At 38.0% G+C, this 13515-nt stretch overlaps 1 protein-coding gene across 2 annotated transcripts in view; it reads right to left on the bottom strand.

Annotated features, from left to right (window-relative positions):
- The window catches only part of LOC113924821 (arylamine N-acetyltransferase 1), a 44465-nt gene extending 38546 nt beyond the window's left edge, over window positions 1-5919 (bottom strand). The window contains exon 1 of one of the 2 annotated variants that reach the window (XM_027599085.2): window positions 5842-5919. The gene's annotated coding sequence lies outside the window, so the exon portion shown is untranslated. The remainder of the gene's footprint in view (window positions 1-5841) is intronic. The other variant, XM_027599086.2, reaches the window with a different exon arrangement.
- Between the last annotated feature and the right edge of the window lie 7596 nt (window positions 5920-13515).

Below are 13515 nucleotides of genomic sequence, written 5' to 3'. Positions count from 1 at the left end.
AAATAGAGACTAAAAAACCAATAAAAAAATCAGTGAAACTAAGAGTTGGTTTGTTGAAAAGATAAACAAAATTGACAAACCTTTTGCCAGACTTATCAAGAAAAAAGAGAGTGCCCAAATAAGTAAAATCAGAAATGGGAGAGAAGTTACAACTGATCATACAGAAATACAAAAGATAATAAAAGACTATTTTGAACAATTTCTTGCCAACCAATGGGACAAGCTAGAAGAAATGGATAAATTCCTAGAAATATACTCTCTTCCAAGACTGAGTCAGGATTAAATGGGCAACCTGAATAGACAGATTACTATCGATGAAATTGAATCAATAAAAAAAAACAACCTCCAAACAGACAAAAGCCCAGGACCAGATGGCTTCAAAGATAAATTCTACCAAATATTTAAAGAAGAGGGTTGCAGAAGGGAGGGTGGTGGGTGGATGGGGTAACCAGGTGATGGCTATTAAAGAGGGCACATGATATGATGAGCACTGAGTGTTATGTGCAACTAATGAAGCACTGAACATTACATCAAAAAATTATGATGAACTGTATGTTGGCTAATTGAACTTAACAAAAAAATTAATGCTAAAAAAAAAGAAATTCGTTTTGATGTAGGACTGGAGGTGAGACTCTAAATTTCCTGTGAGTAAACATGTACACAAAACTATTTCTCTTGAAGATAATTTTATTAATCTTTAGTTGGTTTTATCTAGGAAAGCTTATTTTTACTAATTTTCTTTCTTTTTATGAAATACAATGAGATCTTTTAAATTATGATTAATGTTTTTTGTCTGTTTTATTTTAGTCAAGAGAAATTAATAATATCTTTGTTTATTGATTCTGTTCCCCACAGTTATAGACAATGCTTACAAAAAAATAACAAACAATAAAGAGTTAATACCTATCCTGGTGAAAATATTCCAAAAAAATGAAGAGGAATGCTTCCAAAACCATTAAAGGAGATCAATATTACCCTGATCCCAAAACCAGGGGAAGACGCCACAAAAAAGGAAAATTATAGGCCAGTATTCCTGATGAACACAAACGCAAAAATCCTCAAAAACTATTAGCAAATGAAATTCAATGATACATTAAAAGGATGATCACCATGATCAAGTGGGATTTATTCCAGAGATGCAAGGATTGCTCAGCATTCACAAATGAATCACAGTAATACACCATACTAACCAAAAAGGATAAAAACCATATTTTCATCTGAATAGATGCAGAAAAAAGCATTTGATAAAATTCATCTATTATTTATGATAAAAACTCTCAACAATGTGGGTATAGAAGGAACGTAGCTCAACATATTAAAAGACATATATGACAAAGCAACAGTTAACATCAGACTAAACAGGGAAAAGATGAAAGCTTTTCCTCTAAGATCAGGAACAAGACAAGGATGCCCACTATTGCCACTTTTATTCAACATAGTATTGGAAGTTGTAGCCATAGCACCAGGGAAGAAAAATAAATTTTAAAAAATCTAAGTGGAAATAACAAGTAAAACTGTCACTATTTGCAGAAAACATATTTATATAGCTAACAGACACATGAAAAAATGTTCTTCATTAGCCATCAGGGAAATTCAAATCAAAACCACATTGAGATACCACCTTACACCAGTTAGAATGGCAAAGATTGACAAAGCAAGAAACAACAAATGTTGGAGAGGTTGTGGAGAAAGGGGAACCCTCTTACACTGTTGGTGGGAATGCAAGCTGGTACAGCCACTTTGGAAAAAAGTATGGAGGTTTCTAAAAAGTTAAAAATAGAGCTACCCTATGACCCAGCAATTGCACTACTGGGTATTTACCCCAAAGATACAGATGTAGTGAAAAGAAGGGCCATATGCACCCCAATGTTCATAGCAGCAATGTCCGCAATAGCCAAACTGTGGAAGGAGCTGAGATGCCCTTCAACAGACAAATGGATAAAGAAGATGTGGTCCATATATACAATGGAATATTACTCAACCATCAGAAAGGATGAATACCCAACTTTTGCAGCAACGTGGATGGAACTGGGGGAGATTATGCTAAGTGAAATAAGTCAAGCAGAGAAAGTCAATTACCATAAGGTTTCACTTATTTGTGGAACATAAGGAATAGCATGGAGGACAGTAGGAGAAGGAAGGGAAAAATGAAGGGGGTGGGGAATCAGAGGGGAAGATGAACCATGAGAGACTACGGACTCCAGGAAACAAACTGAGGGTTTTAGAGGGGAGGCGGGGAGGGGGATGAGTTAGCCCGGTGATGGGTATTAAGGAAGGCACTTACTGCATGGAGCAATGGGTGTTATATGCAAACAATGAATCATAGAACACTACATCAAAAACTAATGATGTACTGTATGGTGACTAACATAATAAAAAAAAAAAGAAAACTGTACCAACTCTACCAAAAAAACCCTATCAGAACTAATAAATGAATTCAGTAAGGTTGTAGGATACAAAATTAATATACATAAATCTATGGCAATTCAGTCAGCTCTTGGACATCAGTTACTGATAGGGGTTAGTATACAAAATATACAAAGAACTCACAAACTCATCATCAAAAACAAATGAAAAATCAATCCCGTTAAAAAATAGGCAGAGGACTGGAATAGACATGTTTCCAAAGAAGACATAAAGATAGCCAACAGACACATGAAAAGATGCTTAACATCACTAATCATCAAGGAAATACAAATCAAAACCACAATGAAATATCACCTCACACCTGTCAGAATGCCTAGTATCAAAAAAGACAAGAAATAGTAAGTGCTGGGGCACATGGCTAGCTCAGTCAGTAGAACATGTGACTCTTGATCTTGGGGTCATGAATTCAAGCCCCATTGGGCATAGAGCTTACTTAAAAAAAAAGAAAGCAACTATAGGTTAGGATGTGGAGCATAGAGACCCTTGATCACTGTTGGTGGGAATGTAATTGGCACATCCATTATGGAAGGTAGTATGTAGTTACTCAAAAAATTAATAATAAAACTGCCATGCAATCCAACAATTCCATTTCTGGGTATTTATATGAAGAAAATGAAAACACTAATTCAAAAATTATTGAAGTTAATTGCAGAATTATTTATTCTGCAAGATATAGAAGCAATCTAACTGTCCATTAATAGAAGAAAGGATCAAGTAAATGTAAATATTTACAATGGAATAGCACTAAGCCAAAAGAAAAAAAATAAAATCTTGCCATTTGTGACAACATGGATGGACCTAGAGAGTATTACCCTAAGTGAAATAAGCCAGACAAGGAAAGAAAATTCTGTATAATTTCACTTAAATGTGTATATAAAAAACAAAACAAACAAAACAGAAATAGACTCATAGATACAAAGATAATCTGATGATTGTCAGAGAGGAGGGGCATGGGGCAATGGGCTAAATAGAAGGGGATTAAAAGGTACCAACTTTCAGTTTCAAAATAAATAGGACATGGGAATACAATGTACAGTACAGGCAATATAGTTAATAATATGTAACAATTTTGTATGGTGACATATGGCAGCTAGATTTATCTTGGTGATCATTTCACAATGTATATATAAATACTGAATCACTATGTTGTACACCTGAAACTAATATAAAATTGTATGTCATTTTACTTTAGTAAAAAAGAAAATAATAAAAATTAAATAAAAAGTCTCCAGGTAAATTCAAAGTACAATCAAAGTTGAAAATTACTGTCCAGAGACAGAATTCTCACTCTTTCCCCTATTAGTTACATAATCTCAGACAAAAACTCTGGCCACTCTGTGCCTCAGATTATTCCCCTGTAAATTAGAAAGATGAGGATGATAGTTTAATATTACTTTACTGAGTTGTAGGCAGGACTAAAAATAGTTTAATATACAGAAAAGAACTATAATAGTTTTGTTGTGGGCTGAATGTTTGTACCCCTCCAAAATTCATGTATTGATATCCTTACCTCCAATATGATGGCCTTAGGAAGTAGGGGGGTCATGGAAGATAATTAGATTTGGAAACTGAAAGCCTCATGAATGGGATTAGTGCCTTTAGAAGAAGAGACACACACACACAAAAAATAGAATAAGAGACACAAGAGACTTTTCTTTCTCCCTCATCTCTACCTTGGAAGACAGAAGAAGAAATCAGCCCTCTGCACAAAAGGAACTGGGACATCAACAGACACGTAAACTGTACACCTTGGAAGTGGACATCCCAGACTCCAGAACTGTAAGAAATAAGTTTGTTGCTTAAACAAAACACTTCATTCCTTTTTATGAATTAGTAATATTCCATAGCATGAATATACTGTTTTTGTTTGTCTCTTCATTCCTTGATGAGCATTTGTGTTGTTTCCACCTTTAGCTATTGTGAATAGTGCAGCTATGTACTTGTGTTCAAGTACATTTTTCAGTATCTGCTTTCAATTTTGGGGGATATGTACCTAGGAATAGAATTGCTGAGTTGAATAGAAGAATTTTAAGGAGTGCTCTTGAATGACTTTTCTTCCTATGTGCTTTTCTTTCTTTTCCTCTCCCTTCCTTTCCTTTCCCATCCTATCCATTCAGCTTTGGCTCTGAGGCCCACCACAAGGACACTACAGCCCAGCCCACTCTCAGGGGCATGTGGTCAGCACAGTAATGTTCCAGATGGAAAAGGAGAAGTTGCCAGGCAAGCCATGCCCACATACCATCCTTGAACTGTCACTGAAAAGCCCCATCCAGGAAAAACAGTTGGTACAGTTAAAGACAGTTGGAATGAGCCCCAGGAAGCAGGAAGTTCTGAGAGTTTTGTTTTGTTTTGCTTTTGCCCTTCTCAGGAGAAATTCAGGAGAAATTCAGACTTGAAGGTAAAATCTGCCTATTTTTAAAGTTGGATCTGAACTTTTTAAACCCATAAAGGGCAAACAAAATAAGTCTCTGGACAGGATGCAGCTAAATAGTCGACAGTTTAATTTCCTTTGGAGTGAGAGAGAGGTGGGGTCAGCTGTTTTGTGATTGAGAAACTAAAATGAGGGCCCTGGGGAAGGGACAGAGCAGTTTATTTAAAAAGAGCCACCAGGCATGTTGTGGGAATCATGCCAAAGCCTGGAGGCAATGTCCAGAGTGGAGAGCCCATCAGGCCCCTTGCTCCTGGGGCTGTCAGCTTCAGCAGCTTCCTCTCTCCTGTGGAATTTTGTACCTCGCTGCTCGGTGCCAACAGTGAAGGAGTTGACTCTTGTCATTATCGCTCCTGGGACCCTCCCCACTAAGCCTCTTTCCAACACGATGGAACTTCCTTCAGGAATTCCCTTAAACACTGCAGACAGTGCAACTTAGCTTCCCTGGACGTTTGGGATTATTAGAGAATTTCTGACCAGTTAATGCTGGAGGAGCAGGAAATATGAACTTGCTGCCTATAGGGCTAACTGAGCCCTTTGGGACACAGCATGTTGGGGACAGAGGAGGTGGACATCACTGTTTCAATTATCCAAAAGGGAAATCCCTGAAACATTCATTATACACATTAGCTTTTATACACTTCTTTAATCCACACAACAACCCTTTTAAGTAAACTCTCTTATTACATCCATTTTACTGATGGACAAACTGACTTTTAGAGATGCAGAGTGACCTGCCCAAGTCCTCACAGCTAGGATTCGATGTGGCTGTGACTATAACCCCTATAACCCAGGCAGTTTGAATCAAGGGCCCGTTTCTTATATGCTGTATAGTAGTTACAGCATCAGGATTCAAAGTATGTGTTAATCAAACTTTCTGAACCACCATAGGACCTGAAATTCAAGAGAGCTCAGTATCTAATCCTCTGGATACACATTTAAGATAGGATTAAGCCCCAATTTCAAAGCATAAACAAGTCACTTACCGAGGTCCACTAGGCCTCACAACCAGGAACCAAGCTGATAGCCGTCCTCCCACTTCCAGCACCAGTACAAGAAGTGCCCTTCCTGTCTTTCCAAACTGCTCCACCCCCTAGAGTTGAGTTAAAATCACCCAGAGATCTCTGGGAAATGTAGTTTTGGGTTCTTACATTGTGCTTGTATGCCTCTTCTTCAAGTCTATTTATTGAAAAAGAGCGGAGAGCTGTATTATCCGATGAGCCCTGGTCACAGGCTGTGAGGGGTACGATGTGTTTGACACAGTTCCTGCTCTTTATGGAGCCCAAAGCCAGATGTCCTATGTGTAATGTGGGAGGTGAGAGTTTTGATGGGGTCCAGAAAAAGCAGATCTATTAACCTAGAGGAGGCAGAAAATAGATGTTTAAAATCACTCTCCTCAGTTTATGACACCCTTCCTTCATCAAGTTCTGTGAGGCCCCTCAGTTTCTATATTTCTTTTTTTCATCCCCCATCTTTCAGTCCCATTCATCACTGCACCTCAAGGCACTGTGTAGTGTTTCTGAAATGTGTCCACATATGTGGTATGAATGTGATGTATGTAATGTGGCTTTGTTTCTGCTTGTGTTTTAAATTTACATTAATGATATTGGTCTATAATTCTGTTTCTTATGCATTTCCCTCTACCCTATCTCTTAAAATCTGTCTGCATGACACAATTGTTGCCTTGTGCTCTCCCTTTGGTACTAATTCATGCCTCTGGTGTCCTGCTGCACGAACTTGGGACTCTACCTGGACGTTTTCTCTTAGCCTGTGCTGTGCAGGCTAGATGGACAGAGATGGGTGTAATTTAATGTACCTGGCACCACCACTCAGCCAGCCTGATGGGAACTGGAGGATAAATACCCCTGTGTTCTACCCACTTGGGTAAGATTACTCAGGGGCATAGATAACACTGCCTTCCAGGGTTTTCCAGTGGGATTAAGCTCTCTTTGTCCACAGAAGTAACCTGCCATAATGTACCCTTTATTTATTCTTACACTGCCTCTGCCTCACTTTCCCCCTCCCACACTGGTGCTTCCTTAAATCATCTCCCAAATAAGCTACCTGAATGCAAATCCTTATTTCAGGATCTGGTTTTAGAGGAAACCAACCTAAGACCATTTAGCTTGTCAGTCCCACTTGTGAAGGACAATTGAGTTGCCTCTAATTCCTGGTTACTACAAACACCACTGTGATGAGTACCTTCTAATGTGCCCTGTAGATAGACATGAGAACTTTCCTTGGATATACTAGGAACAGAGTGTTCTGGGGACAGGACATACTTATACTTAATTTCACTGATCATTATTGTCCTCCTGGGTAGGGAAATTCCCATCTTCTTCATATCCTGATTGACACTTTATGTTAGCAATATCCAAATGTCTGCTGAACTTATATGACTAGGGTGATAGCTTAGTGTTTTCATTTTGTTTAATTTTTTATTGTTATGTTAATCACCACACATTACATCATTAGTTTTTGATGTAGTGTTCCATGATTCATTGTTTGTGCATAACACCCAGTGCTCCATGCAGAATGTGCCCTCTTTAATACCCATCACCAGGCTAACCCATCCTCCCACCCCCCTCCTTTCTAGAACCCTCAGATTGTTTTTCAGAGTCCATGGTCTCTCATGGTTCATCTCCCCCTCCAATTTCCCCCTCTTCATTCTTCCCCTCATGCTATCTTCTTCCTTTTTCTTTTTTTTTCTTAGCATATATTGCATTATTTGTTTCAGAGGTACAGATCTGTGTGATTCAACAGTCTTGCACAATTCACAGTGCTCACCATAGCACATACCCTCCCCAATGTCTATCACCCAGCCACCCCATCCCTCCCACCACACCCACTCTACAGCAACACTCAGTTTCCTGAGATAAAGAATTCCTCATATCAGTAAGGTCATATGATACATGTCTTTCTCTGATTGACTTATTTCACTCAGCATAACACCCTCCAGTTCCATCCACGTCATTGCAAATGGCAAGATCTCATTCCTTTTGATGGCTGCATAATATTCCATTGTGTATATATACCACTTCTTCTTTATCCATTCATCTGTGGAAGGACATCTTGGCTCTTTCCACAGTTTGGCTATTGTGGACATTGCTGCTGTAAACATCAGGATGCATGTACCCCTTCGGATCTCTACATTTGTATCTTTGGAGTAAATACCCAGTAGTGCAATTGTTGGATCATATGGTAGCTTAATTTTCAACTTTTTGAGGAACCTTCATACTATTTTCCAGAGTGGCTGCACCAGCTTGCATTCCCACCAACAGTGTAGGAGGGTTCCCCCTTCTCCACATCCCTGCCAACATCTGTCGTTTCCTGACTTGTTAATTTTAGCCATTCTGACTGGTGTGAGGTGGTATCTCATTGAGATTTTGATTTGGATTTCCCTGATGCTGAGCGATGTTGAGCACTTTTTCATGTGTCCATTGTCCATTTGGAGGTCTTCTTTGCAGAAATGTCTGTTCATGTCTTCTGCCCATTTCTTGATTGGATTATTTGTTCTTTGGGTGTTGAGTTTGGTAACTTCTTTATAGATTTTGGATACTAGCCCTTTATCTGATATGTCATTTGCAAATATCTTCTTCCATTCTGTCGGTTGTCTTTTGGTTTTGTGGACTGTTTCTTCTGCTGTGCAAAAGCTTTTTATCTTGATGAAGTCCCAATAGTTCATTTTTGCCCTTGCTTCCCTTGCCTTTGGCGATGTTTCTAGGAAGAAGTTGCTGTGGCTGAGGTCGAAGAGGTTGCTGCCTGTGTTCTCCTTTAGGATTTTGATGGACTCCTGTCTCACATTGAGGTCTTTCAACCATTTGGAGTCTATTTTTGTGTGTGGTGCAAGGAAATGGTCCAGTTTCATTCTTCTGCATGTGACTGTCCAATTTTCCCAACACCATTTGTTGAAGAGACTGTCTTTTTGCCATTGGACATTCTTTCCTGCTTTGTCAAAGATGAGTTGACCATAGACTTGAGGGTCCATTTCTGGGCTCTCTATTCAGTTCCATTGATCGATGTGTCTGTTTTTTTGCCAGTACCATACTGTCTTGATGATGACAGTTTTGTAATAGAGCTGGAAGTCCAGAATTGTGATGCTGCCAGCTTTGCTTTTCTTTTTCAACATTCCTCTGGCTATTCGGGGTCTTTTCTGGTTCCATACAAATTTTAGGATTATTTGTTCCATTTCTTTGAAAGTAGTGGATGGTATTTTGATGGGGATTGCATTAAATATGTAGATTGCTCTAGGTAGCATTGACATCTTCACAATATTTGTTCTTCCAATCCATGAGCATGGAACGTTTTTCCATTTCTTTGTGTCTTCTTCAATTTCTTTCATGAGTATTTTATAGTTTTCTGAGTACAGATTCTTTGCCTCTTTGGTTAGATGTATTCCTAGGTATCTTATAGTTTTGGGCACAATTGTAAATGGGATCAATTCCTTAATTTCTCTTTCTTCTGTTTTGTTGTTGGTGTATAGGAATGCCACTGATTTCTGTGCATTGACTTTATATCCTGTCACATTACTGAATTCCTGTATGAGTTCTAGCAGTTTTTGGGTGGAGTCTTTTGGGTTTTCCACATAAAGTATATCATCTGCAAACAGAGAGAGTTTGACTTCTTCTTTGCCGATTTGGATGACTTTGATTTCTTTTTGTTGTCCGATTGCTGTGGCTGGGACTTCTAATACTATGTTGTATAGCAGTGGTGATAGTGGACATCCCTGCCATGTTCCTGACCATAGGGGGAAAGCTCTCAGTTTTTCCCCATTGAGAATGATATTCGCTGTAGGTTTTTCATAGATGGCTTTTATGATATTGAGGTATGTACCCTCTATCACTATAATCTGAAGAGTTTTGATCAAGAAGGGATGCTGTACTTTGTGAATTGCTTTTTCTGCATCTATTTAGAGGATCATATGATTCTTGTTCTTTCTTTTGTTAATGTATTGTACCACGTTGATTGATTTGCAGATGTTGAGCCAAACTTGCAGCCCAGAGGTAAATCCCACTTGGTCGTGGTGAATAATCCTTTTAATGTACTGTTGGATCCTATTGGCTAGTATTTTGGTGAGAATTTTTGCATCCATGTTCATCAAGGATATTGGTCTGTAATTCTCCTTTTTGATGGGGTCTTTGTCTGGTTTGGTATCTAGGTAATGGTGACCTCATAAAACAAGTTTGGAAGTTTTCCTTCCATTTCTATTTTTTTGGAACAGTTTCAGAAGAATAGATATTAATTCTTCTTTAAATGTTTGGTAGAATTCCCCTGGGAAGCCATCTGGCCCCAGGCTTTTGTTTGTTGGGAGATTTTTGATGACTTCTTCTATTTCCTTAGTGGTTATAGGTCTGTTCAGGTTTTCTATTTCTTCTGGGTTCAGTTTTGGTAGTTGATACATCTCTAGGAATGCAACCATTTCTTCCAGATTGTCTAATTTGCTGGCATATAGTTGCTCATAATATGTTCTTATAATTGTTTCTATTTCTTTGGTTGGTTGTGATCTCTGTTCTTTCATTCATGATTTTGTTGATTTGGGTCCTTTCTCTTTTCTTTTTGATCAGTCTGGCCAGGGCTTTATCAATCTTGTTAATTCTTTCAAAGAACGAGCTCCTAGTTTCGTTGTTCTGTGGTACTGTTCTTTTGGTTTCTATTTCATTGATTTCTGCTCTGATCCTTATTATTTCTCTTCTCCTGCTGGATTTAGGCTTTATTTGCTGTTCTTTCTCCAGCTCCTTTAGGTGTAGGGTTAGGTTGTGTATTTGTGACCTTTCTTGTTTCTTGAGAAAGGCTTGTATTGCTATATTCTTTCCTCTTAGGACTGCCTTTGTTGCATCCCAAAGATTTTGAACAGTTGTGTTTTCATTTTCATTGGTTTCCATGAACTTTTTTAATTCTTCTTTAATTTCCTGGTTGACCCATTCATTCTTTAGTAGGATCCTCTTTAGCTTCCATGTATTTGAGTTCTTTCCGACTTTCCTCTTGTGATTGAGTTCTAGTTTCAAAACATTGTGGTCTGAAAATATGCAGGGAATGATCTCAGTCTTTTGGTAGCAGTTGAGACCTAATTTGTGACCTAGGATGTGATCTATTCTGGAGTATGTTCCATGGGCAGTAGAGAAGAATGTGTATTCCGTTGCTTTGGGGTGGAATGTTCTGAATATGTCTGTGAAGTCCATTTGGTCCAATGTGTCATTTAAAGTCTTTATGTCCTTGTTGATCTTTTGCTTAGATGATCTGTCCATTTCAGTGAGGGGTGTGTTAAAGTCCTCCAATATTATTGTATTGTTGTCAATGTGTTTCTTTGTTTTTGTTATTAATTGCCTTATATAATTGGCTGCTACCATGTTAGGGGCAATGATATTTACAATTGTTATATCTTCTTGTTGGATAGACCCTTTAAGTAAGATATAGTAGTGTCCTTCCTCATCTCTTATTACAGTCTTTGGTTTAAAATCTAGTTTGTCTGATATAAGGATTGCCGCCCCAGCTTTCTTTTGATGTCCATTAGCATGGTAAATGGTTTTCCACCCCCTCACCTTCAATCTGGGGGTGTCTTTGGGTCTAAAATGAGTCTCTTGTAGACAGCATATCGATGGGTCTTGTTTTTTATCCAATCTGATAGCCTGTGTCTTTTGATTGGGTCATTTAGCCCATTTATATTCCGGGTAACTATTGAAAGATATGAATTTAGTGCCATTGTATTGCCTGTAAGGCGACTATTACTGTATATTGTCTGTGTTCCTTTCTGGTCTATGTTGCTTTTAGGCTCTCTCTTTGCTTAGAGGACCCTTTTCAATATTTCTTGTAGGGCTGGTTTCATGTTTGCATATTCCTTTACTTTTTGTTTGTCCTGGAAGCTTTTTATCTCTCCTATTTTCAATGACAGCCTAGCTGGATATAGTATTCTTGGCTGCATATTTTTCTCTTTTAATGCTCTGAATATATCATGCCAGTCCTTTCTGGTCTGCCAGGTCTCTGTGGATAGGTCTGTTGCCAGTCTAATGTTTCTACCATTGTAGGTAACAGATCTCTTCTCCCGAGCTGCTTTCAGGATTTTCTCTTTGTCTCTGAGACTCGTAAGTTTTACTCTTAGATGTCGGGGTGTTGACCTATTTTTATTGATTTTGAGAGGGTTTTTCTGAGCCTCTTGGATTTTGTTGCCTGTTTCCTTCCCCAAATTAGGGAAGTTCTCTGCTATGATTTGCTCCAATATACCTTCTGCCCCCCTCTCTCTTTCTTTTTGCGGGATCCCAATTATTCTAATGTTGTTTTGTCTTATGGTGTTGCTTATCTCTAGAATTTGCCCTCGTGATCCATTAGTTGTTTATCTCTTTTTCTCAGCTTCTTTATTTTCCATCATTTGGTCTTCTATATTGCTAATTCTCTGTTCTGCCTCATTTGTCCTAGCAGTTAGTGCCCTCATTTTTTTATTGCACCTCATTAATAGCCTTTTTGGTTTTGACTTGGTTAGATTTCCATTCTTTAATTTCTCCAGAAAGGGTTTCTCTAATAACTTTCATGCTTTTTTCAAGCCCAGCTAGTATCTTTAAAATCATGTTTCTGAACTCTAGTTCTGACATCATACTAATGTCCATATTGAGTACGTCCCTGGCAGTCGTTACTACTTCTTATTCTTTTTGTTGTGATTTTTTCCGTCTTGTCATTTTGTTCAGAAGAGAATAGATGAATGAGAGAACAAAATGCTAACAGGGTAACTATGTCCCCAGAAAATATACTCTAAACAAATCAGAAAAGACCTGAAACTGGGGGGAAAGAAAGGGAAAGAAAGAAAAATGAAAAAGAAAAAAAAAGGAAAAAGACAATAACAAACAAAAACAGAACAAAACAAAAAAAACAGAATGTGATGAAATATGATCAGGTTGGTGCATAGACCAGTGCCACACAGTAGATTTTGGGTGTATTTTTGTCTGTTAGAAGAAAGTGCCTCCCAAAATTTTAAAGAAAGAAAAATTATCATATGGTTTCATTCATATGTGGAATATAAGGAATAATGCAGAGGACCACAGGGGAAGGGATAGAAAACTGAATGGAAAGAAATCAGAGAGAGAGACAAACCATGAGAGACTCTGGACTCTGAGAAACAAACTGAGGGTTACAGAGGGGAGGGGGAGGGGGTAACCAGGTGTTGGGTATTAAGGAGGGCATGTGATGTGACTAGCACTGGGTGTTATATGCAACTAAGGATTTGTCAAACACTATATCAAAAACTAATGATGTACTATATGTTGGCTAATTGAACATAAAAAAATAAAAAATAGCTGGTTTTGAACTGAAAAAGAAAGAAAGAAAGGAAGAAAAAAGAGAAAGAAAGAAAGAAAAAGAAAGAAGAAAGAAAGAAAGGAAGAAAGGAAAGAAGAAATGGAAAGACATTCTATGCTCATGACTGGAAGAAAAAATATTGGAAAATGTCTATACTACCCAAAGCAACATATGGATTTAATACAATCCCTATCAAAATACCAACATTTTTCACAGAACTAGAACAAATAATCCTAAAATATGTACTCAACCACAAAAAACAACAACAAAACAAACCTCCAAACAGCCAAAGCAATTGTGAAGAACAAAGATGGATTTCAGGTTATACTACAAAACTATACTGATTAAAACAATATGGTACTGGCACAAAAATAGAC

This window comes from Zalophus californianus, chromosome 2 (genome assembly GCF_009762305.2).
Source record: "Zalophus californianus isolate mZalCal1 chromosome 2, mZalCal1.pri.v2, whole genome shotgun sequence".
In the NCBI taxonomy this organism is placed as follows: domain Eukaryota; kingdom Metazoa; phylum Chordata; class Mammalia; order Carnivora; family Otariidae; genus Zalophus; species Zalophus californianus.
Note: the sequence above shows the minus strand (reverse complement) of the source record. Positions and strands in the feature narration are given on the sequence as shown.